Source organism: Pleurodeles waltl, chromosome 12 (genome assembly GCF_031143425.1).
Source record: "Pleurodeles waltl isolate 20211129_DDA chromosome 12, aPleWal1.hap1.20221129, whole genome shotgun sequence".
NCBI lineage: Eukaryota > Metazoa > Chordata > Amphibia > Caudata > Salamandridae > Pleurodeles > Pleurodeles waltl.
In genome coordinates this window covers 684626469-684652412 of record NC_090451.1, presented here as the reverse complement: position 1 = coordinate 684652412, position 25944 = coordinate 684626469, and the positions used below count along the sequence as shown (strand labels likewise).

General features: G+C 44.7%; 1 protein-coding gene across 2 annotated transcripts in view; it reads right to left on the bottom strand.

Annotated features, from left to right (window-relative positions):
* The window catches only part of KDM6B (lysine demethylase 6B), a 511446-nt gene extending 486258 nt beyond the window's left edge, over positions 1 to 25188 (bottom strand). Inside the window, exon 1 of one of the 2 annotated variants that reach the window (XM_069218686.1) lies at positions 24783 to 25188. The gene's annotated coding sequence lies outside the window, so the exon portion shown is untranslated. The remainder of the gene's footprint in view (positions 1 to 24782) is intronic. The other variant, XM_069218685.1, reaches the window with a different exon arrangement.
* Positions 25189 to 25944: the final 756 nt, after the last annotated feature.

Below are 25944 nucleotides of genomic sequence, written 5' to 3'. Positions count from 1 at the left end.
GGATGTCGGAGGATAGACCCCTTATACCATCATGGAGGCTTTCTCCCTCGGCACTTGAGGACCAGGCGTACAGAGAGGCCCTACGCGGCCACTTGGCAGAATATATTGAGACGAATAAGGGGTCTACTCCTTCTAGGGCCTTAGAATGGGAGGCGCTTAAGGTAGTGACAAGGGGCTTCTGCCTGGGGCAGTCGGTGGGGGTGAGGCGTACACTTGAAAAAGAATTGAATGACCTGGAGAAGGATATGCACGAGAGGGAGTTGGGACAAGGGAAGACAGCGCAGGAGAATGAAGAATATAACCGAGCTTGTAGGGAACACTCCCGCATTGAAGAGCAACTCCGGTGCCACGACAGGCAAAAATATCTAGCATCCCTACATGCGGAAGAGGGTAGATCGGGGAGACTACTGGCGTGGCTGGTCCGCCCGGGAGAGCAGGGTGAGCCCATCACATGTGTAATAGACGGGGAGGGGTCTCGCAGACTCAGACCGGGCTCCATAAACGATGCATTCAGAGAGTATTACTCGCAGTTGTACGGGAAACCCAGCGAATTGCAGATGGAATCTTTCAATAGATACCTACAGCAAATCCCACTACCAACACTGAGCGCAGATGAGAGAGACAGCCTGGGGGGTCCAGTAACGCTAGAGGAAGTAAATGAAGCTATAGAACAGTTAGCACCCGGAAAGACCCCAGGGACAGACGGTCTCCCCATGGATTTCTATAAAAAATACAAATTGCTGCTGGCCCCCCAATTGACAGGGTTGTACGCGGAGGCGCTGCAATATGGAGAACTACCACAGACAATGCGGGAGGCTTTAGTGGTACCGCTCCCCAAGACAAAAGACAGGGAAGCTCCGGTGACGGACTTTAGGCCTTTATCTATGTTAAACAGCGACTTCAAAATACTTAGTAAGATAATGGCTGCCCGGTTGCTCCCTCTCATGACAAAGTTAGTGCACGCTGACCAGAATGGTTTTGTCCCCGGCCGTAGTACCTCCCTGAACCTGAGAAGGGTGTTTACGATCTTGCACATGCCCAGGGATCAGAGACCGCCAGAGGGAGCCTTACTCGCGGTGGATTTCGAGAAGGCCTTCGATTCCATCAGATGGGATTATTTAAGGACTGTGATGCTTAAAATGGGGCTGGGGGAGAACTGGGTAAAATGGGTGGACTTGCTGTACTCATCCCCGTTAGCAAGAGTTAAAACCGGAAGGATGATCTCCAGTGCATACCCAGTATACAGGGGAACTAGGCAGGGCTGCCCCTTGTCCCCGCTACTGTTTGCCCTGGCAATCGAACCCCTGGCATCGCAGCTGCGATGGGAAGGCGTGGGCAAGGGAATTATCTGGGGTCCGTCCGAACATATAGTCTCCCTGTATGCAGATGATATACTTATTTACATGAGGGACGCGTCAAGAGGACTCACGTGGGCATTGGGAATACTGGAAGACTTCGGGGGCCTATCGGGACTCCGACTTAATCGGAGGAAAACATATGTATTCCCCGTGATGTCAGACAGTGCACGCCCAGATGCGTGCCCAGCTGACGTAAATTGGGCCCCGCGGACATTTAGATACTTGGGCATACAGATATTTCACGAATTAAACGATCTTAGGGACGGTAACCTCGGCAGGACGCTTAGATCATTGCGCTCCTCGGTGGGGTTTTGGAGATCATTAAAACTAACAATCATGGCCAGGGTGGCGCTCTCAAAAATGGTCATGCTACCACGCCTCCTCTACTATTTTGCTAACTTACCACTACAGATCCCCGCGGCATGGTTCCGAGAGTTGAACGCCTTGCTCAGAGAACTAATATGGGATGAGGGCCGCAGAAGAACTGCGCTCTCGACCATCTGTAGGCCGACGAGGTTGGGAGGCCTGGGCGCCCCAGATTTCGTAGGCTATTACCTGGCATCTCAGTTACAATGGGTGGCCGTCTGGCTAGCGGGTAGGGGGCGGCTGGACCTGGCCACCGCGAACGGTGAAATTGACATAGCTCAGATTGCAGCAAATATGGCGGGCAGGAAGATGGCCCCCATTAGAGGCAACATAATGTACAATGTGGCGATGAGATGCTGGAAACAATGTGAGAGGAGGACTGGAGTGGGGCCACCATACTCTCCCGCTCTGCCGCTGGCGGCCGTCGCTCTAGACGTGAGGGCGGAGGGGCCAGGGGGACTGGGTTTGGGGCCTTGGACGAGAGCAGGGATAGAGACAGTGGGGGAGCTATTCAGGGAGGGGGTGCTGAGGAGCTTTGCTGATGTAGTGGAGGGGGGGGTCCCAATAGGACAGTTTTTACTCTTTGGAAGGCTGGTGCATACCCTGAAGGAGCATTGGACCACGGTCAATGCAGAACCCGCTCCCCACGGAGTGTTGCACCTCCTGCTGACAGAGGGAGAGGAAACTCACCCAATAGCAAAAATATACAGGGCCCAGATAGAGGTAGCAGTGGATCCCCTGCGACCCCTAAGAGAAAAATGGGTGAAGACAATTGGGCGGGACCTGACCGAGTCAGAGTGGACTAGAGCACTTGCTTACCCTGGGGTGGTCTCACGCAACACTAGGCTGAGATACATACAATACAACTATCTACACAGAACATACCTTACTCCTCAATGACTGCACCGCATATACGGGGGGGAGTCCAGGACTTGCCCCAGATGTGGAGACGGGGAACCCGACTTTGATCATATGATGTGGGGATGCACGATGCTCCAGAGGGGATGGACGGCGATGACGACTAATCTCATGGAGCTGTTCGGTACGGAACTCCGGCCAACCCCCGACATTTGTCTATTGGGCCTCAGAGCTAGTGCCAAATGGAGCAGGGTAGAGAGTCACTTCCTTGACCTGTCCCTGGCCCTTTACAGAAGGCTGATTACGAAGGGTTGGAAATTGAATGCACCCCCTTCATTGACAGAATGGAGAGGCGATGTCACAAGATGGTCCAGAGCTGAGCTACAGGTCCTTAAGGCCGAGGAGGCCAGGGGAGTCCGCCAGACACCCATCGCCCCGGAGTGGGAAAACCTAGTGATAAGGTGGGACGGCCTAACGAAGGGACCAATGGTACCTGAGGGGATGGGAGGAACCACTTGAGAGGGTCACCTGATGTGCTTGTAAGCGAAAGTTCCAGAAAACAGGATGGGAGGAACATCAGGAGCCCCGCTGGCCCGGGCGCAGAGGGAGCGAGTACAGAGGACAGGACGCAATAACTAAAAGAACGAAGGAGGGAGGGGAATAGTAGATAGACCGCTCCTACATAGTATGAAACTCTATGTCAACCCCCCCTCTCTGAAGTTAAGCAGCCACACCCACATGAGCCATTAAGCCTATATACAGTTTGAAGTGGAGTTAAGTCTGTTATCAGGTCACCAATATTAAAAGTAACGAGGGGCACTGTAAGTACTGTCTCCATAAAGTCGGATTGATTAAGTGATGGGAGCAATATTACACAAGTATTATTAAACTACTGAATTGAGCAAGTAATTGTGAAACGCAATGCAAACAAAGCAAAACAGTGGTGCGGACAACTTAAGAGATGTGTATAATAATGACAAAACGTTACTGTAAAATGACCTACAAATGTAAAACAGCAAACAGTTAAATAAAAATATATTTGAAAAAAAAAAAAAAATACTAGGCGTACAAAACATCTAATCATGCATCCCTGGAGCTGTCACAAATTCGTACCGCTGCAGCATGGGATGGAGAAATGTGAAGAATGCACACTTCTAGCTACTCGATGCGAAGGCACGTCATATCACCAACAAACACAGGCGATCAACCTGAACCTACATGAAAAAAGTATGATCGAGCGCCCTTTCCTGTTTCTGCATCACACTTAACACACTCCTGTGCAATGAGCAGGCTTGAAAATGCGACCTCGACCTCTGCTTGTCAACCAGCCTTCCTGTCTCCGGTTACTTGCCCACACACATATTTAGAGGTAAGTCTCACCTTTTCGTATTGCGCGAGCTTGCGCTGCTGGAGATGTGCAGCACACCCTTGGAGAATAACAAGTATGGAACAGAAAGAGGCCACAGGCAGAGACAGCACACAGTCTTGCATGCTTTTGTGAAGGCCTGTGATTGCAAGCGTCCACCAAACAGACACACATTCACATGCAACTGACACACACCAAACAATCACTTGGCGAGCACTAAACCAAGGGAACGGCTACCACCAACACCAGTGATCATGTAATATAGAAACATACCGCACTGCACAAAAACTAGAAGTGTGCAAGGCAACAAACGATCAGGGACAGCCAAGCCAGAGACCTGCTTCGGCTTTAAGAGCCCTTGCACAAATAGAGCTCTGAAAATAGTTGACATTTAAGTCATGCACAATCATCATGCGAAAATAGGATACATACTAACACGCATTCGTGTTTAACCTTAGTACACCAGATTATATTCCTACATTGATGGACATTTATTAAAAACGATAGATGTTAAACATTAACTTCGAGGAGTTTCTACATCCTACCTCGAGGCAATTCCACTGGTGAACTAAAGGTAAAGATAGTTGTCCACTCAATCCGTGGCCTAGGCTGTTATGAGACATGGAAAAACGTTATATTCTATTAAATCAAACACAAGAGGTTTTTGTACAGTGCGCTTCCTGAACTCTAGCATTTGAAGGTGCTTCTGATATGTGGTAACGATGAAAAAAAGAGGTCTTCGTCGAAAAAGGAGGAAAAAAAAATATTTGTCCAGTATCGCACAATTTGGTTAAGCAGGAAGTCGGAATTGACCCCCGTTTTTCTGTCTTCACATTATGCAGTTCAGTCATAGATGGTCCCCCTTAGGTCTACGGTTTGTTGTTAATTCTTTGTTTTTCAGGACAGAGCGTGTATGCAGGCAAAAGTCGCATGAAAGCTTGGCTCGTTTTGGGCTCGAGTGTGAAAGGGGACCTCGCGCAGAGCCAGGATTCGGTCTCGAGCCAGGAGTGAAACTTCAGTGGCTCGCCCACCTCTAAAAAAACATTAAAATCAGCTTGCAGTAGCCAGAATAAAAATTCTACAGGGCACACAAAAAACACAGAATCAGGAATACATTTCACACCTATCAAAGCAACAAGCAAACACCTACAACATAATGCAAAACAAAAATACTAATTAGAGCATCGATGCTAAATAACCCCTTTTGCGTAAGCATGTGTAGTGCACAAAACAGGCATTTGTAAAATGCAGATTAGAGATAACGATCCCAGCTTTTTCACAAACATTGTGAAGCTTCTTAGAAACACCTTGGATTTAAGACCAGAGTAAGATGCAAGTACAGAGAGAAACCGACAAGGAGGTAAGTGGTGAAAGAATTTAACACCAGCAACTACGCATGCCAAATGCAGCCTGGAAGCAGGTAACACATTGGAGATCTCTTTTACACACACATGCAACAGCAGACATCCCCTGCAATCTGTTGCAAATGGCATCCACAACCTCTACCTTCCCTCTCATCTAAAAATCCTTCTTGGTTAAGTAATCCTCTTAGGAGCAAATGCACGAGGTGCGGGTCAGTTTACAAAAAGGACATCCAGAAATTTAGAAAGATCAAAAGGTAGATCAGATAATTCTCAATTAGGGATCCTCAAAACTGGCAAAATAATAAAGTGCACAGCTAGTCAGGTGTTCTGTAAAAGGCTACAAGGTAAGTGGATTAAAACTAAAACAAAAAAAACTGTAGCACTTTCAATCGTTGTCACATCAACTAAAATTGTTAGCTGTACCTGGCGAGCCACGCTCGACCTGCAGACATCCTTTTGAAGCAGATTTCAAGTCCCTGCAAATCTTGAGGTCAGGGTGTACATACTCCGACCACTTGCAACTTTCAAGGGACAACAGTCTCACTCGGCTGGGACCTCCCCCCCCATCCTCATCTCAATGGAGATGTTGTCCCATAACACAGAACCTTGTGTGAGTCCAGTCCAGAAGTCTAGGAAGCTTTTATCAGATTTTTGGCTCCTCGGGCTGGTAACAGCAAGGGTATCGTATGAAACGGCTCCAAAAATGTTTTATCTTCCAGGTTCCATGGTGGCTTGAAGTTTATTAGCCCGGGCAAGAGGATTTAAAGGATGCTAGCCTATATAATTGGTAAAAAGTTCCTGCAAGATCAACCCAAATTTACCCTCACCATACCAGAAATAGTTTACTACAAAATAATGTGCTTCCTACCCTGGGAGAGTATCTAACTCTATGGATTGGGGTGGTTTGCGCAGAGAAAATACAACATGGTGTGGACGAAGTTCTCTAGATGGGAGCCACATTGGGACCCACTCCTTCCACCATCTACTTATCCAGGCCCTTGAAGAAGAGAATCGCCATACTTCCACGAACAGCCACAACCCATGCTGTAAACCTGGAGACTGGAGTTTGGGTTTGGCTTTCAGAGTGAATGGTGCAATTAGGAAAGGCAGATCTAATGTGCTCAGTAAACAAAGCACATACAAGTCCTTTTCTTTCTTCTTTGGGTAAAACAGATTGCCTGCGTACGGTGTTAACAGTGCACCTGGAGGCAAGCAGGTCCTGCAATACTATGCAAAGAACTCTCACATTTATGCCTGAAGTCCACGTTCCGACCCAAGCCACCATGAATGACCACAAACACTCATTGCACATATGAAAAAAAAAACACAACTGCTTAAGGTCCATTACTGTGGAACTATCTATACACATCTTAGAGGACCTACCATACCAAGCTGAAAGGAAATATATTCCAGTTTTGCCTTTTGTTATTGGAATGCTTTTCTGTAGAACATCCGCTAGGATGAGTGTAAGAAGTTCGTTCTCTGCTGCTCCAATGTTCACGGTGGATAGTACTTACACCCACTCATGTGGGAGGTTCAACCACCACTCTGCGCTGTCCCAAGAGAACAGAATACAGTTGGGAGCATAAATCCCATTTGCATGATTGCCTTGTTCGCTTATGGGCAGACCACCCAACATTATCCACAGCCACAAAAGTTGACTCTCTGCCACTTCTAAGGCAGAGCCCCGAAAACTTATGACAGTTGTATGTTTACAGAGCTAGATAGCCCCTTACCACTTCTTTGGTATAGCCTGGGACTGTATATTATATATAAATACACACACACACATAGAGTCAGTGGAATGATGCATCCCAAGGGGTAGTTCAATCAATGTGTTTTACCTGTGGGAAGCAGACCACTCTAGGATGCTGGGTATTTTCAAGCTTTCATAACCATATCTTCCTGAAAGGCTGGTTTTATGTGCAGTAGCATATTTCGGACTTTCCACACCACAGAACGCACATGTGCTTACACACACTGTATGCATACTCGAATTAGAATTCCTTTTTCACATGCCATGTGAGCAATGATGGCTGCTGTGGCTCTGAGCAGGGAAGAGATCAAAAACGCTTCCTGTAATTTTCCTATCCCCTAGCAGGACAAAAGTTAACTTTGAAACTACCTACGGTTCAAAACTCTTAAGAATCTAATCACACAGCACAGAATTTATAGATGACACTACTACTATGTGAATAGATACAAAACGGCACATTAGGTGAACTGGTGTAACCAAGCAGACATTTAATGCATGATATGCATTTTGTTTGTGGTTACGCATGCACAGGGACATCCATGAGCGTTTTTTCAAAGTATGAGAGGGGTTTAGAGGCCAAACTAGCTGGAGATACTGAAAAAAAAGAGCAATGGACAGGTCTCCAGGAATGTCCTGAATTAAGTATCTGCTGTGGTGTGCAGGAGCTCACAGTGAAGGATTCATCAATGAGATACCCACACTCTACAGAGATGCTTTTTGAAGCGTGGGGTACGAGAAGATGAAGGTTGAATGATCTGTGGTGGAGAGCCACTTGATAAAGCTGAAGGTAATGCGGAGGAAAGGCAGAGGAACCCAAATAAGTAAAACTATGCATGGGAATTCCTACACTACTCCCTTCTCACTCATGGGGCCAACAGCGAGCCCTCTCTTGACCAACTGAGCCATGTAAATAACCCCAACAGACCTGCCTAGCTTCTCAATGCACGCGCAAGTCATCTGAAATCAGGCTGCCCAAATGTGGGGCCCAGCACCCCAAACCCTGCCTTGATATTATAAAGCGATCAATGGCCTTAGTGGGGGAGGAGCCAGCAGGGAGGAAGGAGGGGAAGAGTGGAGGAAGTTTTCACCCCATGACTCGCAATCCCAAACAGGCCAGAGGACCTCGAGAGTAATGCAGGGAAAACAGGATGGGAATGGGGAGACTGACAGAAGACAGCAAAACCCCTGGCATGCCAAGGAACTATCGCATCAAGTCATTAGGGATTACTGCTTTGGTAGTAGACGTTGCCCCATTCTCGGTCCGGGAGCCCAGATAGCCTGATATTGGTCGCAGCCGAGCACAGGTGCAGAGTCAGTCAATGTCAGTCACTGTGAAACAGAATCAGACAGGGGCAACAGAGGAAACACTGGAAGGTGAAAAGCTACCTCCCTCCACCCATGCCCCACATTCGAGAAACCAATGGGAAGTGGGCGGCTGCCACTCAAGAAACCAGTGAAGCCTGGGCAGCTACTGTTCAAGAAAGCAGTAGAACTGGAGAGCTGTCATCCCAGAACCTAGTGGGATACGAGTTGGTGCCACTGAATGGGTTAGTGGAATGTCAGGAACTGTCACTCAAGAAGCTGCTGGATGTAAATAAGTGTCATCCAATGAGCCAGTGGATTGTGGCCAGCAGTCAAAGAATCTCGTGGGGGTCTGAGTGTCACTCAAGACGCCTGTGGAGCGCGAGCGGCAGTCATTCGAGGCCCGGTGGGATGCGAGTAACCGTCTATTTCCTTTGTGTGAGAGGTCATCGCCCACGCGCAGGCAAATTGTTGTGGGAAGTCACAGGCTATGCGCTTGCACTGGCCCTGCGCGCTGCAAGTGTGACTGCTGGCAGCAGGCGCGGGGGCCTGTGGCGATCTGGAACTGCAAAACACATGACGCTGTCATCAGCGCTCCAACTCCTGAGGTAAGACAACGAGGTGAATCACGGCACAAAAATAGCTCTGCTGCCATTCTTAATCACCCTTGCATAACCCTTGGCTGTGGCGTTTACCCAACAAATGTTACAATCATACTGCTGCCCCACGTCTGCTCATCCCAGAATCTATTAAAACATTACACTGCATTAGGCCACCAGGGGTTGCAGCCACAAGCTTACTCAACGTAAGCACAGGTCAAAAACATGCCCCTTCTCTCTCCAAACTTAAAAAAACATTGTTCCCTCTTGCTAAAAATAGACACACTCACCCGAACACTAATAAAATGCAGTGTTGCACCTCAGCTCATTAACTTCACTAAGAATAGAAAATGCAGGCTGCTTCTTGCCGCTTTGTACAGAACAAATTAATGTGCAATGCCTCGCTCATCATCGCTAAAATTAAAAATGCTATGCTGGCTTCTTCCCCCTTAGCCACATCATAAGAAGGCAGGGATGCACCAACAGCCTCAACATATTTTGCTTTTTATCCTGTTATGTTATATTCTGGTCTCTGTAGGACCCTGCGCTGGGAGAACCACAAAACAGGGGCCGATTGTGAAAACTCAACTTCCACGTGCAAATGGCTTGATTAACGTTACACTACCCCACAAACTTGTAAAATGCACGAGAAGGCATACTGCAGGGGGAGAAAGTGGGCATCCCTTATGGGAAAAGCCCAAAAGTCTTCCAACCCAACACCGTCCAAAGCGCAGGAATGAAAGGTAAAAAATGCTTAACATCAGTGGAGATGTAGGACAAGGAGTTTTGTTAACACAGGGGGGAAATACTTTAACTGTGCCATTGTACAATTGTAAAGGCATTTCCGCATACACAAAGGTACATCATGTAGGATTGTGCACACAGACCTGCCTCTGCATTACTGCAAACAGGAATTCCCAGACATTTTCCAGGAGCAAGCCCGGAAAGCTGTGACAACCACAAGCCAGCTCCCGAAAACCTGTGAATCTCAGACATTTCAAGGCGTAATGTGGTGAAGCTTTGCGAATTCCATATATTCATAAATTCGCTCCCAGGTGAATTTGGAAACATGTGTACAAATATCTCAATTTTGGGGGGGCAACTTCCCCGTGCACAAATTTCCTTACAATCACTTTGACATACATCACATTTTCCAACCAAAAGCAAGCTTCATTTTTAGGTTGAGCCTACCAAACTATGTAAGTGGTCTAGATGTAAAAGCCAGAATATGGGCTTACCAAAAATTTACAGGGGCTTACGGCCCACTCACTGCTTAACGTTGGTCGCGTTGTCACTCATTCACTTGCTTTTATTCAGTTCCTTTCTTTGTCTATCTTGTCTGTCCCTCCTTTTTTGTGGAGGACCAGTCAAATTGCTGCCGTAAAAAAAATAAAAAGTAATTTTTAGCTACTTCTTTCCATTATGTATTGATTCATGTTTTTTTTTGTTTTTTTTTTTTAAATGGATACATCCCGGATTGGTATATAAAGCAAATGGCACCCACATAATTTTGTAGGCATGCCAACGCAAGGACCCATGCCCTACAATATGATGCGCCCACTTTTTTTGTATAGCTTTAAGCCGTGCAGCACTGCATCCTGTTGTGCTGTACAGTACAACCACAAGGCATTGCCAAAAGGTCACAAAGGCAACATTTATTGGATTTTTCAATGCTTGTTTACTTTTTTATAATTATCTTTTTACTTCGACAGTCTTATTTATAATCAGAAGAGGAATGAAGCGGACTGGTACGCCCTGGTACTATTTTTATTTTATTTTAAATGCCTGAATGCCTGGCCTTCTAAATCACTTCCTGTTTCCTGTGTCAGTTGACAAAATGGGTTCCTTAACTTTTTCTTCACTGATGGGTATTATTTAATGGTGCCCAGGATACTGCACATTTGTGCCATGTCTAGAGCATAGGGAGGGTGCAGGGTCCCCTCCTCAATACACAATACAGACTACTGGTGCACCTCATAAGTGATCATTTCCACCCCACTACATCACTGTGTACAGATCAAGTTGAAATAACTAAAAATAATTAAATCTTACTTTTTGTCTTTCACTGATTTTGCACATAACTAAGGATGGAAAACAATCTGTTTTGATGGCTGTATTTATAAAAAAAGGAGAAAAAAACAAAAAAACAGAGGCAGCCTTCTTTTGAGAGATACTCAAAGCTGTCAATCATAATTGGAATACTGGTGTCTGTGATGACTGCAGCTACCATGTGATGTCTGTGTTAAGATGTGGTTTACCACTTATCGTCTATAGAACATGTTGCTTGCAGATTCAGCAAAAACTGCTAGGCAATTTACCCAAAACTTGCCATAAAAGTATTGCGTTGTGTGGTTTGCCATAAATCTGGCGAGTATTTTTTGAGATATTAGTGCTTGAAAAAGGAGCAGGCGGGCTTGACGGGGTTAACACTTTAATTTATCATATCAGTTGAAAAAACATTCACTTTTTTTTTTTTTTTTAACTGTTGCTCTATTTAAGGATTATGCATGAAATTGTGCAGACAGTACGTTTAGATGCAACACTGATGTTTTCAAATTCGTTCACATCTCTCGTGTGATTTCAGTTAAAAAGGGGGTGGCAAAAGGTGCTCATTGGCTAACAATATTGACAACGTGTGGTAAATCTGTACAAAACTTAACAGAAGCTTTGAATTATTTGTTTTCCATAGAAATGCAAATTTTGTGCTAATCTATCCGAGGGGAAGAGAGGTTATAGCAGGGTTGGGGGCAATAACATTTTCATCTGCTTAGAACTTTTAGCGCCCTTAGACGATTCTGCCTCAAGTGTATCTGGCAGTTAAGCAAGTTACATCCAGTGCAGGTATTTAAGGTTCCATGCTGGTCCAATTCAGGGGACACGGTGGTGGAAAAGTAAAAGGGGGTGTTAAAGCATCGGATTTAGGAATAAGTTGGGCATAGTTTGGTGGATATGCACAAAATCAAGCAATGTCTTAACGTGTTAAGTCTACCCCCATCTTTGAGATTCATAAAAGGGAGGAGCAAATTTAAAGAGGGGGGGGTCAAAGAATTGTGGTTTTCTAATACACTGGGAACTGTTTGGTGAATATGCACAACATTTGGCAGATGTATTGCAAGTTTTGGCTTTCTGTTGTTATTTAAAGCGTTGAGCGGATCAGTCACAGGAGAGGAGTGGCAATGATAAAAGAGGGGCAAAAAAACCCCACTTATTTCGCTAATTACATTGGTGCTGTTTGATAAACTTACTTGCAATTTTGCAGACCGAGAATTAATCTCGAAGCAAGGCCAGGCATATTCTGTGGCCAGGCACTGCTGCGCACGGCTGAGTGGGGTTCGTGCAGGGCCTAGCTAAAGGCTGTGCACTGCTGAATGGTAAATGGCAGGTAAATTCGGTACACCATTATACAACCAACAAAGTTCAATTAAAAACACACAGTAAAGGTAAAAATTAAAATCCCTGAAATTTAGAATTTGTAGTGTAACACACAATGCACATGTTAACGCAGACCCACTGACATGCTCAATGCAACTCTTACCTGATGAGATAAAAATAAAAAAAGCTGTGTACAAACAGCAAATCATGGCTGGGTGTCAATTAAGCTTTAAATTGTGCATGCACATTAACTGGTGATTTGCAGGCATGTTTAACGTCTGTGTTTTCTGCATCATAACTATCTTTCATTGTAGAGTCAGAAAAGCAACTCTATAAATTATGCTTCTGTAGCACTTCCCACACACAACTTTTTTGACCAAATCTGCATGAAATTTTGCACACTTGGCAAAAGCAACTAAAGTTTGGCATGTTTGTGCAGATCTGAGCAGGAGAAAAAGTTAGGAGGTTGGACTAGTCAAAAACATGCATTTCCAAGTGAAGTTTTCACCGTTCAGCAGATGTACAGCAAACTTGAACGGAAAGTATAACTTCACTCAGAAAGTGACTATGTTTAGATTTGGTGTAAATGCATTCAATAGTGTTTATGATACTGGCATTAAAAATACATGTTAGGTGGGCATGAAAGAGATGAAAGGTAGAGCTCTCTCTCTCTCAAGTTTAAACTTTGGAGCTAGAACTCCGATTAGGTTCTCTCAATCACATTTGAATTTTCAAAGTAGTCTGATTGACTCGTAAAAGGGCTTCAATTATTTTTATCTGTAATCTCGAAACATTCAAATTTGGGGAGAAAAAAAACTTGTACATTTTGTACAGTGAGAACGAATACATAAAATCATAATGAAAAAGGGCAAACGAATGACAAGTTCTAGGCACCACAGGAGAGTAGACAAATACCAAAAAGTATGGAAACAAATAACGAAAAAATTTAAAACCAGAACTGATGGGCAGAATACTCACAAATTCCCAAACTGCTCGAGACCACTATTTTGTAACCAGAAATAGTTATGATTTTCATGAAAATCAGAAAGAAAAAAAAAGGTGGTTCCTATAAGGAGCCACTGAAAGCTAGAATGAAGAACAGAGGGGGGACTCTACATTCTTGCATCAGCTGGCCATGCACAGTGGGTTTAGGCTGCCTGCGTGGGGTGGGTGCAGGGCCTAAGCTGTGCACAGCCAAGACAGTACATAGCAGGGGTTGTCTGTGTCTGGTGGTTTAGGCAGGGCCATGCAAGTGAAAGATTGGACACAGAAGATCTTCAAAAAACACAGAAAATAAATATATTGAAAAAAAGTTAGAGATTGGTTGTGGTTCCAGGAACACAAGAACAAACTCTGAAATCTGCTGCAATGGTGTGCAGCACACATCGTACACGATAACCAGGGCCACTGGAATTATGCAGCATGGCCGACTAAATTATGCAGCACATTTTTTGATGCTATTAGTTCATAATTTAGCTTTTTTTTTCTTTTACACTTGTTACTACTGTCTAGGCAAAGATTTCACCTCAATAGTACCAGTTTAACAATCAAATTCAGAAAAAAGCAACTGAAAGATGACCAGTTAAGCTTTGGATGGAGCCTTACACTGTGTGTGAACCACGTTGCCACGTTTTAGTAACTTTTGATATGTTTGAGCTAGAAACACATTTTGTAGATAATGCAGCAGATGAAGGATTATGTGGCACAAACATAATTATGTGAAAGAATCTGTGGCACTGCTTAATTCCAGTGGCCACAACTATAGCAGGTGCCCCTGCAGTGACCTACGCTTGGCAATCACCCTTCCTTTTCCTGTCTTTCGCCAAGGCATGTACTGAGGCTGGGGGTCGCAGTTGTGGCATAATGTCTGCAGTGCATACTATAATGACAAACTAGGTTTTTTTTGTTCCCTGAAACATAATGATTTTTTATTTGCATAAATATATTTGGGTATGAGTTTCCATGGCCACATTCAGGAGGGTGTGTGGGGTTAAGGGGGGGGGGGGGGGGGTCTTTCTTTTTTTCTTCTTATTCCAGAAGGTGATATTTATTGCGCAAATAAAATCCTTCTTAGGTAACGAATACCAGACAGGCATGTGGGAGCGTAGGTGAGTCAGTTAAATGACTGAGGAAATGTTAAAGGGCTCGAACTTGACTTTTTTAGCTTAACAAAAAAAAAAAAAAAAAAACTAATAAAGAATTGAGTAAAAAAATAACATGAGTGAAAATGCACCCGAAATGAAAAACAACGGAATGCTAGAAAACGTGTAGCCCCGTGTGCAGCTGATGGCCCGGCGCCGGGCTCTCCCAGAGTGCCTGTTTGCAAACATCCCACCTCGCACCCAGGCAGGGAGGGGCACTGGCACTAAAGCCAGGGACAGACTGGCTCGTGCACGCCGTCTGTCTGGCCGCAGACTCCGCGGACACTTCCCCCTCACGCGCCCCAGGCCTCGGACCTGAGCTGCGCGAGCTTCTGCAGAGAAACCCAGCGGGCTTCCCACCGGACTCTTGCTGCGGAAGACTACCAGAGCTCTCCCATGTGTCCTTCATGATGACTCCTCGTGAGTTTCACCGGATCAAACGGTTGGCAGACCTCCAAGAAAGTATTTATTTCTTGACTTTGCATTTTTATATAGCGCGAACTAGGCCCACGGGCATCACAGCGCTTTTCGTAAGTACCGGGTCACGTTACAGACGGTCGTTTTTTTTTTTTTGTTGGGGGTGGGTGGGGGGGGGTTCCGGGCGGGGAGATTAAGTGATTTGCACAGAATCACAGGGTGGTGAGACGACGCCATGAACGACAATTCACCAAAATGCCAGGGGTAGCGGAAGTGACATCATGCGCCACTTAACCTTTTCTTTCATTCACGTGCATGCTTACACGCACATTAACACACACACACACACCTATTTAAACACACTCTGGCCTGCAAGCACGCACACGACATATATTTAAAATCATTTTATACTTACCTTAACTGATAGGGAGGGTAATATTCAAGGCAACTGTAATCCACTCTTAATTACAGTAATAGAGAATAAAAAAACAATAATAACTCACTATTACAGTAATAAAAAGTTGACAGACAACAAGCGGAGCCCCAGCCGACGCCCGTAAGGGCGAGCAGCTAGCTGCCCCTGCATCCCTGGAACTGATTTTGCCACCTCTGAGGCCAGGAGTCGCAGAGGCAGTGCCGGTGTCGCAGCTGAGCCTCCTGCAGACCCCCAAATGAGGTCCCTGACTGGGACCCGGTCCCTCAGTTGTAAAGTTGGCACCCTTACCGTGATACTGCGCACGCGCAGGAGGCCGCAGCCCTCGCCCGAAGGTGCCCGGCCGTGGGATTGGGCGCTCAGGCTGTCAGGCCACCGAGTCACACACAGGCGTGTTTCATGTGCCAGATGTGTCCAGGCGCTATGTGACACAAGGCGCAAAGCTAGACCACACGTCGGCCATTTCTGACAAGCCTAAATTTGTTTGCAAAGGGCGGTGGCCGGCGGATGTAGCGCTTATTCTCATTAATACCTGTAGGAAACCCAAAGATAGCAAAAAAGCAGCAGAAAGGTAACCAACCTCTCCAAAGGGCCTTCCGCTGCGCAACAATACTGTCCCTGCATTCTTATAGGTAACTTTTAAACCTTTGGAGCTAGAAACAATGTTTTTGGGAAAAAATCTGCATATTATGTTAGCTATAACAACTGCATACACCCAGTGGCCCTGTCTAAATCAAAGGACATTGGACATATAGGCATGAACCTACAGCAGTCCTAACACCCCGACCAGATTCCCGTAGGGCTTCCTCATCACCCTGAAAAGAAGCCATGCCCCTTCAGTGCCACCACCAGCGAGCTGGCACACTGAGCCAGAGCTGGGACACATCTGAACAGCACCACCGACAGGCTAACACAGGGCATTAGAATATTTTAAAAGAAATCCACAACAGAGTTTTTAGGCCCTCTCAATATTTAAGCAACACTCCCGTATTATAGACCTGCCCTGGCATAGGACGGCAGCGCCCTACGCATTTGTTGCTCATTCTGATGACATTTTATGTTTTTAAACACATTTTCCTGAACTAGTAAGTGGCATGGAAATAGTGAAGTGGCGGTAAACCCGAGCACAATATTTTAAACTTTTTTTTTCTTTTGACATGGGATTTTGCCTCTCTAACTACTGGTAAAGTATATCGCATGTAAGCTTACAGATTTCAAATGATTACTGGAAAATGTACCATTTGTCTTATTATTTAACATTTTCGTGGTGGGGTGCAATGTGAGTACGACTCTCATGTTCAGTTTAAACTTTTTTTTCTGAAGTAAATCATACTTTGTATTTAAGATCGTCATAAATAGGTCAATAAACCAATTAATTTTGGGATTTTTCGGAAAGATTCCCGAAAGCAATTTTGATGAAATTAACGTTATACTTTTTTTTGCAGTTTCTCTGAAGTTATGGAACTAGGTCGGTCTAGAAAAAAACATTATGGGATGGCTGCCTCCCTGTCTCAAGATCCCCCAAAGCAGAGTTTTATCATCACAGAAATTAGGAAAATTATGCGCTGTCAGGTGCACATTTATTTGCTATTCACAGATGCATTTGTTGGATCTGGGGAATCAGAAAATAGGGTAGTCTTCTTGCCAGCTCTTGGCAGTGTGTAAAAAAATAAAATAAAAAATAATACAGAAAATGCAAAATATTTTACATCCACATTTCATTTATTGAGTTGTAGCAGATAAAACGAGCAGTGTCCTAATACAGTTCACTTATTTACACATCATGTATAAAAATATTTCATAACTACGGCTCATTTCAGTTTATCCTAATGTTTATCGAAGAATACAGACAGGAAACAGTCCATTTTCCAATCTGTATTCGTTAAAATAATAAAATCAGACTACTGCAGGAATTAGACCTTCATTTTACCCATGACTTCTACCACCACTGTTTTGAATATTTATATTAGAGATAAGAAAAGATGCTCACACACACTTCTTGGTACCACAATGATAATGTTTCCAGGTGCAAACCCTGCAGATATCAATGTGAGAGTGTACCTCAGTAAAATATGAAGCTTTTTTTTATTAAATGCAAATTCTTTTTTCACACATCTAAAAACAAAATAGATATGGATACATACAGAAATCTATATTAAAAAAAATGTCATGCAACCAGGAGCCCTTTTACACCAAACACGAGAAGATGCAAAACAGAATAAGCATTACCAATGAGGGTAAATTCAAGTACCACTTGTACATGCACTTAACCTTGTTCAAGTCTATAATGTGTCGAAGGATTCCATCCTTGGTCATCTTTAACTCCCTTACAGCTAAGAAGCCGGGGCGCTATCGTCCTGCTGTCGAGGAGTGATAATTGGAAGCCGCTTTTAAATTCATACCACACTACATATACCTCAAGGCAAACAGTGTAAGGGAAGGATGCCCAGGTGATACGGTATGTAGCCTAGTCTCTCTTAGGGACAAGGAGAAACCGAGATTTATATTTAGAAAAAAGAAAAAAAAAGCATTGGCAAAGTCAATACGATGGGCCTGTATGTGTTAGTGCATGGCAACATATTTGTGCACTAATGCTGCTTGCATGTGTTACAAGAGTAGATACTGTTCAGTGCATTAAAACCAGACCTACTGGTTTTACCAAAAGAAGCAGCAAAAAAAAAAAAAAATAACAATGCAGAATGTGTGTCCGAGATTTTTAAAAAAAGTGAATGTTGCAAACAGAATGACAACAGAGTACTCACCAGATGTAAAGCTGCCTATAAAGGTAGCATGATGCACCTCCCACCCAATAGCATGTGGTGAGTGAGAATACTCCTCTGGGAGGAGCCAAGGCCCACTCTATTTATCTATTAAAGAACTGGGAACAATAGATAACATACAACTCTGTGCTTTCAAGCCAGACCTAAAATTAAGAGCCCTACCCAACTACAAGTGTTTACACAGATTCCCAGTGGCGTGAAATAGGCCACCTAGGAGGACTTGCAAATAGCTACTCTCGCCAGATGCTTTTCTTTAACCAAATATATTTTCGCCCATCAAACAGATTGGCTCTTAATTTGGGAAATAGACCAATCTGTATAGAGTTCCATGGAAGCAAATCAGCCCCCGAGAATATTTAATTCACACTGAGACTTTAGCCTACCTGCCCAAAAAGTCTCCAAGAAGGAGTTGATAAACAATTCAAGACAAATGGCCTCAATCGGATTGTAAGGCCCTAAATCTAACAGTGGCTGCCTAAGGACATCACCACAGACTCCAAAGTTCTTAGAGGCTGTAGGAAACCATAGCGCTAGCCACATGATAATGCCGGTTTCACGTTAGCCATGTACATCTTCAAAACACCTTTAATCGACTGGCCTCCATATTTGCAGTAAAAACTGAGGGAGGTCATTCATGGCTACTTCTAGTGTGGTGTACTTGTTGAAGACTGTACAGATACCGTATATGTTCCTAAATATGTACCTCCATATACTTAGGTACATGAATACATACATTTATGACTTATTTGAGACTCTTTATTACGGTTGCCACCTTTGTCATTTGTAGTCAGCAGACAATGCTTAAAAGTATTGACAAATGTCCTCCATTGAACATGCACTTGAAATAAAACTGGTCTATGACACCATCACAAATGGAAGTCAACAAACTTTCTTAGCTTTTACTCAGGAAGCAATTAATTTATTCCATCAAGATGGCAGAAGTTCAACTCTTCTGTTCATGATGCTCATAATTCTTCTACAGATTCACTCCCAGTCTCATCTCTTTAGTCAAAGAACTTGGATTTTCCATTATCGTCACTTGTGCATGAGTTCATCTATTGAGCATTCACTGAAAAGTACTAGAACATCATTTCAGTCAGTAAAAAAAAAATTATAATAACTAAGACTGTTAATAAAGAACGAGCTACTTTCAGTTTTACAAAGCTTGGTGATTTACAACATTGACTAAGGACATGCAACCCTAATAGACCTCTCAAAAACAATATTGCCTCAAACTGTGATGCATTCTGCCAGTAAGTAATGTTTCGATCACATGACTCCTGGTGCAAAGATCTACACTAAACTAGGCTAAACTGCAACTGGCCCGTATCACTTTCAAGGCTCTTTGTCACCAACAACACTCCTATTTTGACTCACCCTTTATCATCTCAGGAGTAAAGACCATTTCAGATGTGAAGCCATGAAAGTCAGTTCTGGTCTTTCTATGTCACAATCGTTTATAGGACCTGTCCTTTCACTTGGAGCTGTCTCCTTCAAGACCCCAGCCCCCCAAATCATCTTCAGAAGAAAACATTGAAAACTTTCTTTTGTAAGCTCTGTGTATCCCTGAGCTTTCAACTCTTGTCTTTATTGCATCTCTTCTCCCTCTTTCTCTTGTGCAATAGTTCCTTCTTGCCTCCGATCCAACTGCCTCATTATCCATTCCTACCTTTTTGGGCTCATATGTTGAAGTCAAATTATGTACTTGACAACTGTTTAATTCATGTTCACTTGCCTTGTTTTATTCCTTTGTGATTAAATGTACAGAAAATTGTTGTGTCTTCATTATACAGTGAATTAACCAAAGTTAACAAGCACTGCAGCACTATTTAAAAATGTAAAATAGAAATAAATAAAAATCTAGCAGTGGGTGAGAGTTACTACTAATTTTTGGCTGCCCAAAGGCCAAAAGTAGCATTAGCAGTAGATTTACAGAAAGGTAATTCTCCTGAGAATTAAGAGTGTGTACAGATTTCTTTGAATAACCAAAACCATAGGTTCTAACTCAACCCAACTTCAGAAGCTAGAAATTAACTTAGACCAATAGATCGCTTGCATAAATCGCAAAGAGGATCAGTGCAATGACACAATCTTGACTCGCTCCTTTTCTGCCTTCCTAGGCTTTTGACTATAGTGCCCGCCCAAGTACTTAGGTCAAAAGGATGCTTATGCAATGCTTCCAGAACGCCATACAAAAAAAAAGATGGTTTTGCCATCTTGCCTAGTAAGAGTTTGCTCTTGGAAATGTATTGAAGGAAACGGAAGAAGAAAAAAATAATAGAAAAAAGAATCAGTAAATCCACAAAGCAGTGGCAAACCTTCCAAAGGAGATCGTAATTTGGCAACAACCCTAATGGTGCTAAATTGTACAGTGTTCATATCCCTCGACTAAAGTCTTTCTGGGCCGAAGGAAGGATACCCAGGGTGTTAACCCATTCAAGAAGATTTTGGGTGATTACCTTAGTGAAAATAAAATCTTACCATGTGGTCTAGTACAGCTGCTAATGCACAGCCATCAGGAATTACTTTGGTCGTAAAAATGTCTTGAAACATCTACTTAGTATAAAATAGTCAGTACCCATGCATTTCTGAAGCACTTGTGTGACAGATTCTTTCAAATAAAAGACAGCAAGAGAGGAAAGAACATTTCACCAAAAAGGATTAGATGGAAAGGGATTTAAATTTAAAGGACAGTAAGGCCATTCCAGGGAGAGACTCTGATGCACTCTCTGTGATAACAGTGAAACTACGGCACATTTGGAAAAATACTCATTCTTCCTTTTAGGGGATTAAAGTTCCCACATCTACCACCAGTTTGATAAAGTCACAGCCAGAATATATATGGAATAAAAACTAGAAACATAATGTGATCTGAAGAACTATTCAACAACAGAGCGAGGGGCTTTCGGGTGCTCAGGTTTCCATCTTGGTAGCTTCCAAAAATAGAGAGCCAAGAGTACCTTAAAAGTTGCTTGCACACCTCAGTTTAGACATTATAAACTCTACATCCCACTAGTCACCTCTTCACTCCTACGACTGAGTCTTGTCACTGGAATTGAAACTACCTACTGCACCAATTTGTTAAACTTATTACCGTCATAGGACTTTTCCTTCAGCAACGGGAGATAAATACCTCCCTGTTAAAATGCTGCAATTACAGAGCTTACTGTCATCTTGAAAAGGTGTAACTTCCTGTTTAAGAGTAGGACTTCTTGATATGACACACTGAAGTGCAGGAATGCATTGGAGGAGCTATTCTCAACTACAGCATGCAAACCACAGAGGACATGCTTGTGGTGGGCTGAAGGGAGAGGGGACTCATTAGCTTTGCATTTTTAATTTGCGCGAAGAAGCAATGAATTGCATCAGGAGGACCGGCTTTAATCCAGGAGTTGTGCCAAGATGAAGGCGGCAAGCACTGTTCTCACAGCTGCTTCTAATAGAAGTATTGCGGCTTGAGGCTTAAAAATAAAGGCTGCAGGGAACAAGGTCTTGGCCATAAGAACTGCAGTCTTGCCTGACTGAGGCATCAGAAAAGTTCTGTCATCTTAGAAACCACCTGTGAAAGGCCCTGCATATGTACTTTATATTTTGAATAATACACCTAATTTGACCAACTGCATCTAAATTCTTAAATGTATGATTCCCCTGTGTAGAGCTGTAGTCCATTAATATAGTACACAAAAACATGCTTATGTCCAAAAAGAGCTCCAACACTAATTTATAAATGGTTTGTGAACTTCTTTCTCATACTTTAATTTTAATAATAAAAGCAAAGAGTATTTGTAATAATTTATCTCCCTCAAAAAGATTGCTCTCCTGTAGCCAAACTTCCACGAGCTGTTCCAGCGAACAGAGAAGAAAGGATTACAAAGAAATTTAATTCAGGGTAAGCGTAGAATGCCTTTACTACGTTGAAGGTGACGGACAACCAATAAAAAAAAAAAAAAAAAAAAGGAACTGTTTGAAATCGGGAGCCACCATGATTTCACCTGTCACAAGTTGACAGGCACAGGCATATTGCAAATGATACATCAAAGAGACCATGTATCCTGAAGCCAGACTGACTAAACTTTTTATCAGTTTAGTGCAGTTTACCAGGATTACCCTGACCAGCAAAATAATATATACTCTAGCAAAAATGTTCAGTGGTACCAATACCCCCAAATTGCCCCAAATTATAGAAAATGAGGTCAAGTTTAAGGAAATGGATTAGCTGTGGTTCAGGCACTCATCCTGGAGATCCTAAAATCTTACCTTAGTTAAACAAAATAAAAAGTTGGGAGAAGATAGAGGTCTCCCATGAATTCCTTCTCCTCTGTGGAACAAATCTTGTAGAACGTCGACAGACATAGCTGCAGACAGCTCACGCCCTTCCTGGGACACAATACATCACTTATATCATCAAACAATATCACCCATACCCCAGGAGCGGGGTGCTGAGGATTGTGTCTAGTGCTTGGTTTGCTAATTGTGCAAGCAGAAGACATGAAATCAAATACTACTTTCTCCAGTCACCAAACTGTGTTATCTTTGGCAAATGTCTATTTCTATGTGCCTTAGAAAATTGAAGTGCTTGATGTGAAATGTGCTGGTAAGCTGAAGTGCCACTCCAAGGTGAGCCCATGTCCTCTTTGCCAAATAAGATAGATAGATAGATAGATAGATAGATAGATAGATAGATAGATAGATAGATAGATATCAACAAACCCAAGTTCTTACAGCGAAATCAAAAAGTAAATGGGCGTAACAGAAGGCAAATGGTTTCAAGTCTGGCTTAGTGTTGGGTTTCTCTGAACCAGACACCACCAATCAGAGATGCCACCTCACAACCTACCCCTTCCAAATCTGGGCCAGGGGCACTGACCCCACTTTTCTTCCCCAAAGAATATCACTTGTGCAGTTGCTCCACATCTGATGTCTATAAATCCCCCTGATAGATAATTCCCAACATTCCACCACAAGAGAATTAGCACAGGGGGAGGTAGGGATCTCAGGTGACACATGACTGTCATGGCAACGCATACAACATAGGAATCTCATGGTTGCATCAAGATGCCCCAGGGGTTGCTGGGAGCACACGGTGACTTAGGAAGGTCCGAACCCACGTGACACAAGGTAAGATCGGTGTCTGCACGTGGAGGCTATGATGACAAGGTAAGTGACAATCTGACCATGTTACCCTGCAGGTGAGAAGACCACACAGATTGAGGACACGAGGGTGTAGCGGGAACTGGAGTGATAGAACACAGACCAGAGACAACTGAGAACAGCTCACGCAGAAGATGACGTGGGCAGAGTGAGGAGGACAAGTCGCAGTCAACAAAAGATGGCGCAAGGGACGTCACAAGATGACTTATAACAATCAGCACGGGTGCAAAGCAATATACACAAATCACCTCGCCTCGGCATGAAGCCATGGCTGTCCACACAGAGCTGTGACAAGCACGGCCACACCAGTCGACTGGACAACCTAAGGTTTCCAGAGACATCACAGGCGGGCGGCTGTCAGCGTGTGACGTCTTGAAGGTCACGGTGGACGCGCGAGGACTCCAGGGCCCGCTCTGGGCACCTGATGACACAGGGTGTACCCCTCGCCCTGAGGGGCAGGGGCCCTCTCCTGTACCAAGTGAGGCACCACCCATCGCAAAACTTTCAAAGCAGTTACTGAGACATTTCCCCCGGACTTCCTGTAACTCCCTACTGGATACAAAAAATTGACTGTATGGGCTGGTGGGGGAAACCCAACCGCGTGCCTTTCAAACCCTCTCCCAATTAAAAAAAAAAATAAAAATGGAAAGTGACGTACTTAAAAAAGACGCCCCACTTCTCTCTCAATTTCCTCCTTCAAGGGGAAAAAAATGCAAATCCTCCTAATGTGACAAATCAATAGCGACACCTTTCCCGCCCTCTCCTCCCCTCACGAGCTACTTTAAGCCCTAGGAGGGGGTGTGGTCCCTGTCTCACTTTCATGAACTTATTTTTTTCTCCTTTTGAGGGCTGCAGGTTGCGACTTTGTTATCTGTATTTTGTTTATCATTTTTTTTTTTTTTTTTCACCAGCAGTAGGTGTTTTGATTTAAATGTAGCCTCGAGGGAATTGAGTGCGAAAGAAGCCTGTCATTTGCTTACGTAATCGTCTTTTATTTAGCGCCGACAGGCCGCCTTTACCACTTTAGGGCACTACAAGCACACCTAAAAAATAATGCGAAATTCTGGGTAGACAGCGGCATTGAACTGCGTGTGCCTTGAAGATATAAACAAAGAGATGTCGCCGCAAGAAAAGAGAGATACAGCAGCTGTGAAATTTCTCACACATTATAAGGCCATCATACAAACATATGTGTGCGCGGTGGACCTATTATATATGTCACCCCCTCCCCCCCCCCATATAGTGCCAATGTACAATTATATAGAGTGGCGCTATAAATATATAAAAACATATTCAGAAGGATAACGCACACAATTTTATTGTCTTCAAATAAAAAAACATACATAGATATTTTGAGGTCTCTTGACCCTGACGGGCACACCCCCTGAAAAAACTTCACATCATTCATAAATTAAATAAAATAATTTCCCAAGCCGACCCCCAGCCTGAAACGATTTTATAAAGTCAAACATCAACTTGTTACGCAACAAACTTATTTTAGTAAAAATCATGCCCCTACCTGGCCCCGGCTGAGAGCCCAGGGAGGGGGCGCCCCCAGGGTGAGCCACCCCCACCCTCGCCACCTTGTTTTCATCCCTGGACCCCTGTGTCTTCTGCATCGCCGAGCCTGGGACCATCCCCTGCTATTTTCGGGGAGGTGCAGCCCCCTCTGTGGTCCACGGATGGCAGTGGGCCCCCTGCTGCAGCCCGGGGGCACGGTGCCAGGGCGCAGGGGCATGCTTGGCAGGGAGGCGCCCGCCCCCCTCCAAGGGGGGGTCCCGGGGGGGCGGCTGGGGAAGGTGCGGGCTGTGGCGTGGGAGCTGCAGGATATTTCAAAGTGCGTAGTAGCATCATTTCCCACACGCCTTCTGTGTGCCCTCCTCCCCCTCCTGCTCCGCCCCCCTCCAGGGCCCTCCTTCCGCCCTCCCACCCCTGCCTTTCGGGCCTCCCCTCCGCCGCGCGCGCCACCTCTCCTCTTCCCCTCCCTCCTTCCCTGACTACTCTCCCCCCTGTCAACCTCCATTCCTTCTCCAATCCGGTTCCCGCCTCTCCTGCGCTGCCCCCACCCCTTCTTCTCGCGGGTTCCCCTCTTGTCCTCTCCTCTGTGGTCCTGCATCTTCGGCTCTCTCTGGCACCGCAGCTCTCAACCCCCACGTCCAACACCCTTCTCTTCTCACTATTCCAATACCCCTCGTGCACCAATTCTTCTTCCTCCATTCGTTCCCATTTTCTCCACGCCTCAGAGCACTTCATTTTCACAGCTCTCCCTTCTGTCCCTAGATGTACCCCCTTCACTCATTCCTCTGCACCGCTCCTCAGTGTATGCCCTCCCCTCCACCGTGCTCTCATGTGCCCTTTCTGCCCCCCTTGCATCATGTGGTGGTGGTCTCCCTGCGCCTGCCACTTTCCTCCCAGCTGCTCCGTGCCAGCCCTCCTCCCTCGCCCCTGCTCTCCCATCTCTCCAGCCGTCCGGTACTCCACCGCCGCCCCTGTCTCTTGCCTTTCACCCCAACCCCTTGCAACCCTAGGCTTCTCTGACGCCCTCACCAGTACCTCTGTAGCACGCCTGCTCCCGTTCAGGTGTATCCCCCCTGCGCCCCTCCCGGGGCTGGACCGGCCACGGGGACACAGGGCCACGAGCCACCTGCTAGTCTGTGGGCCGGGGCTGCTTTTAAAGGTGG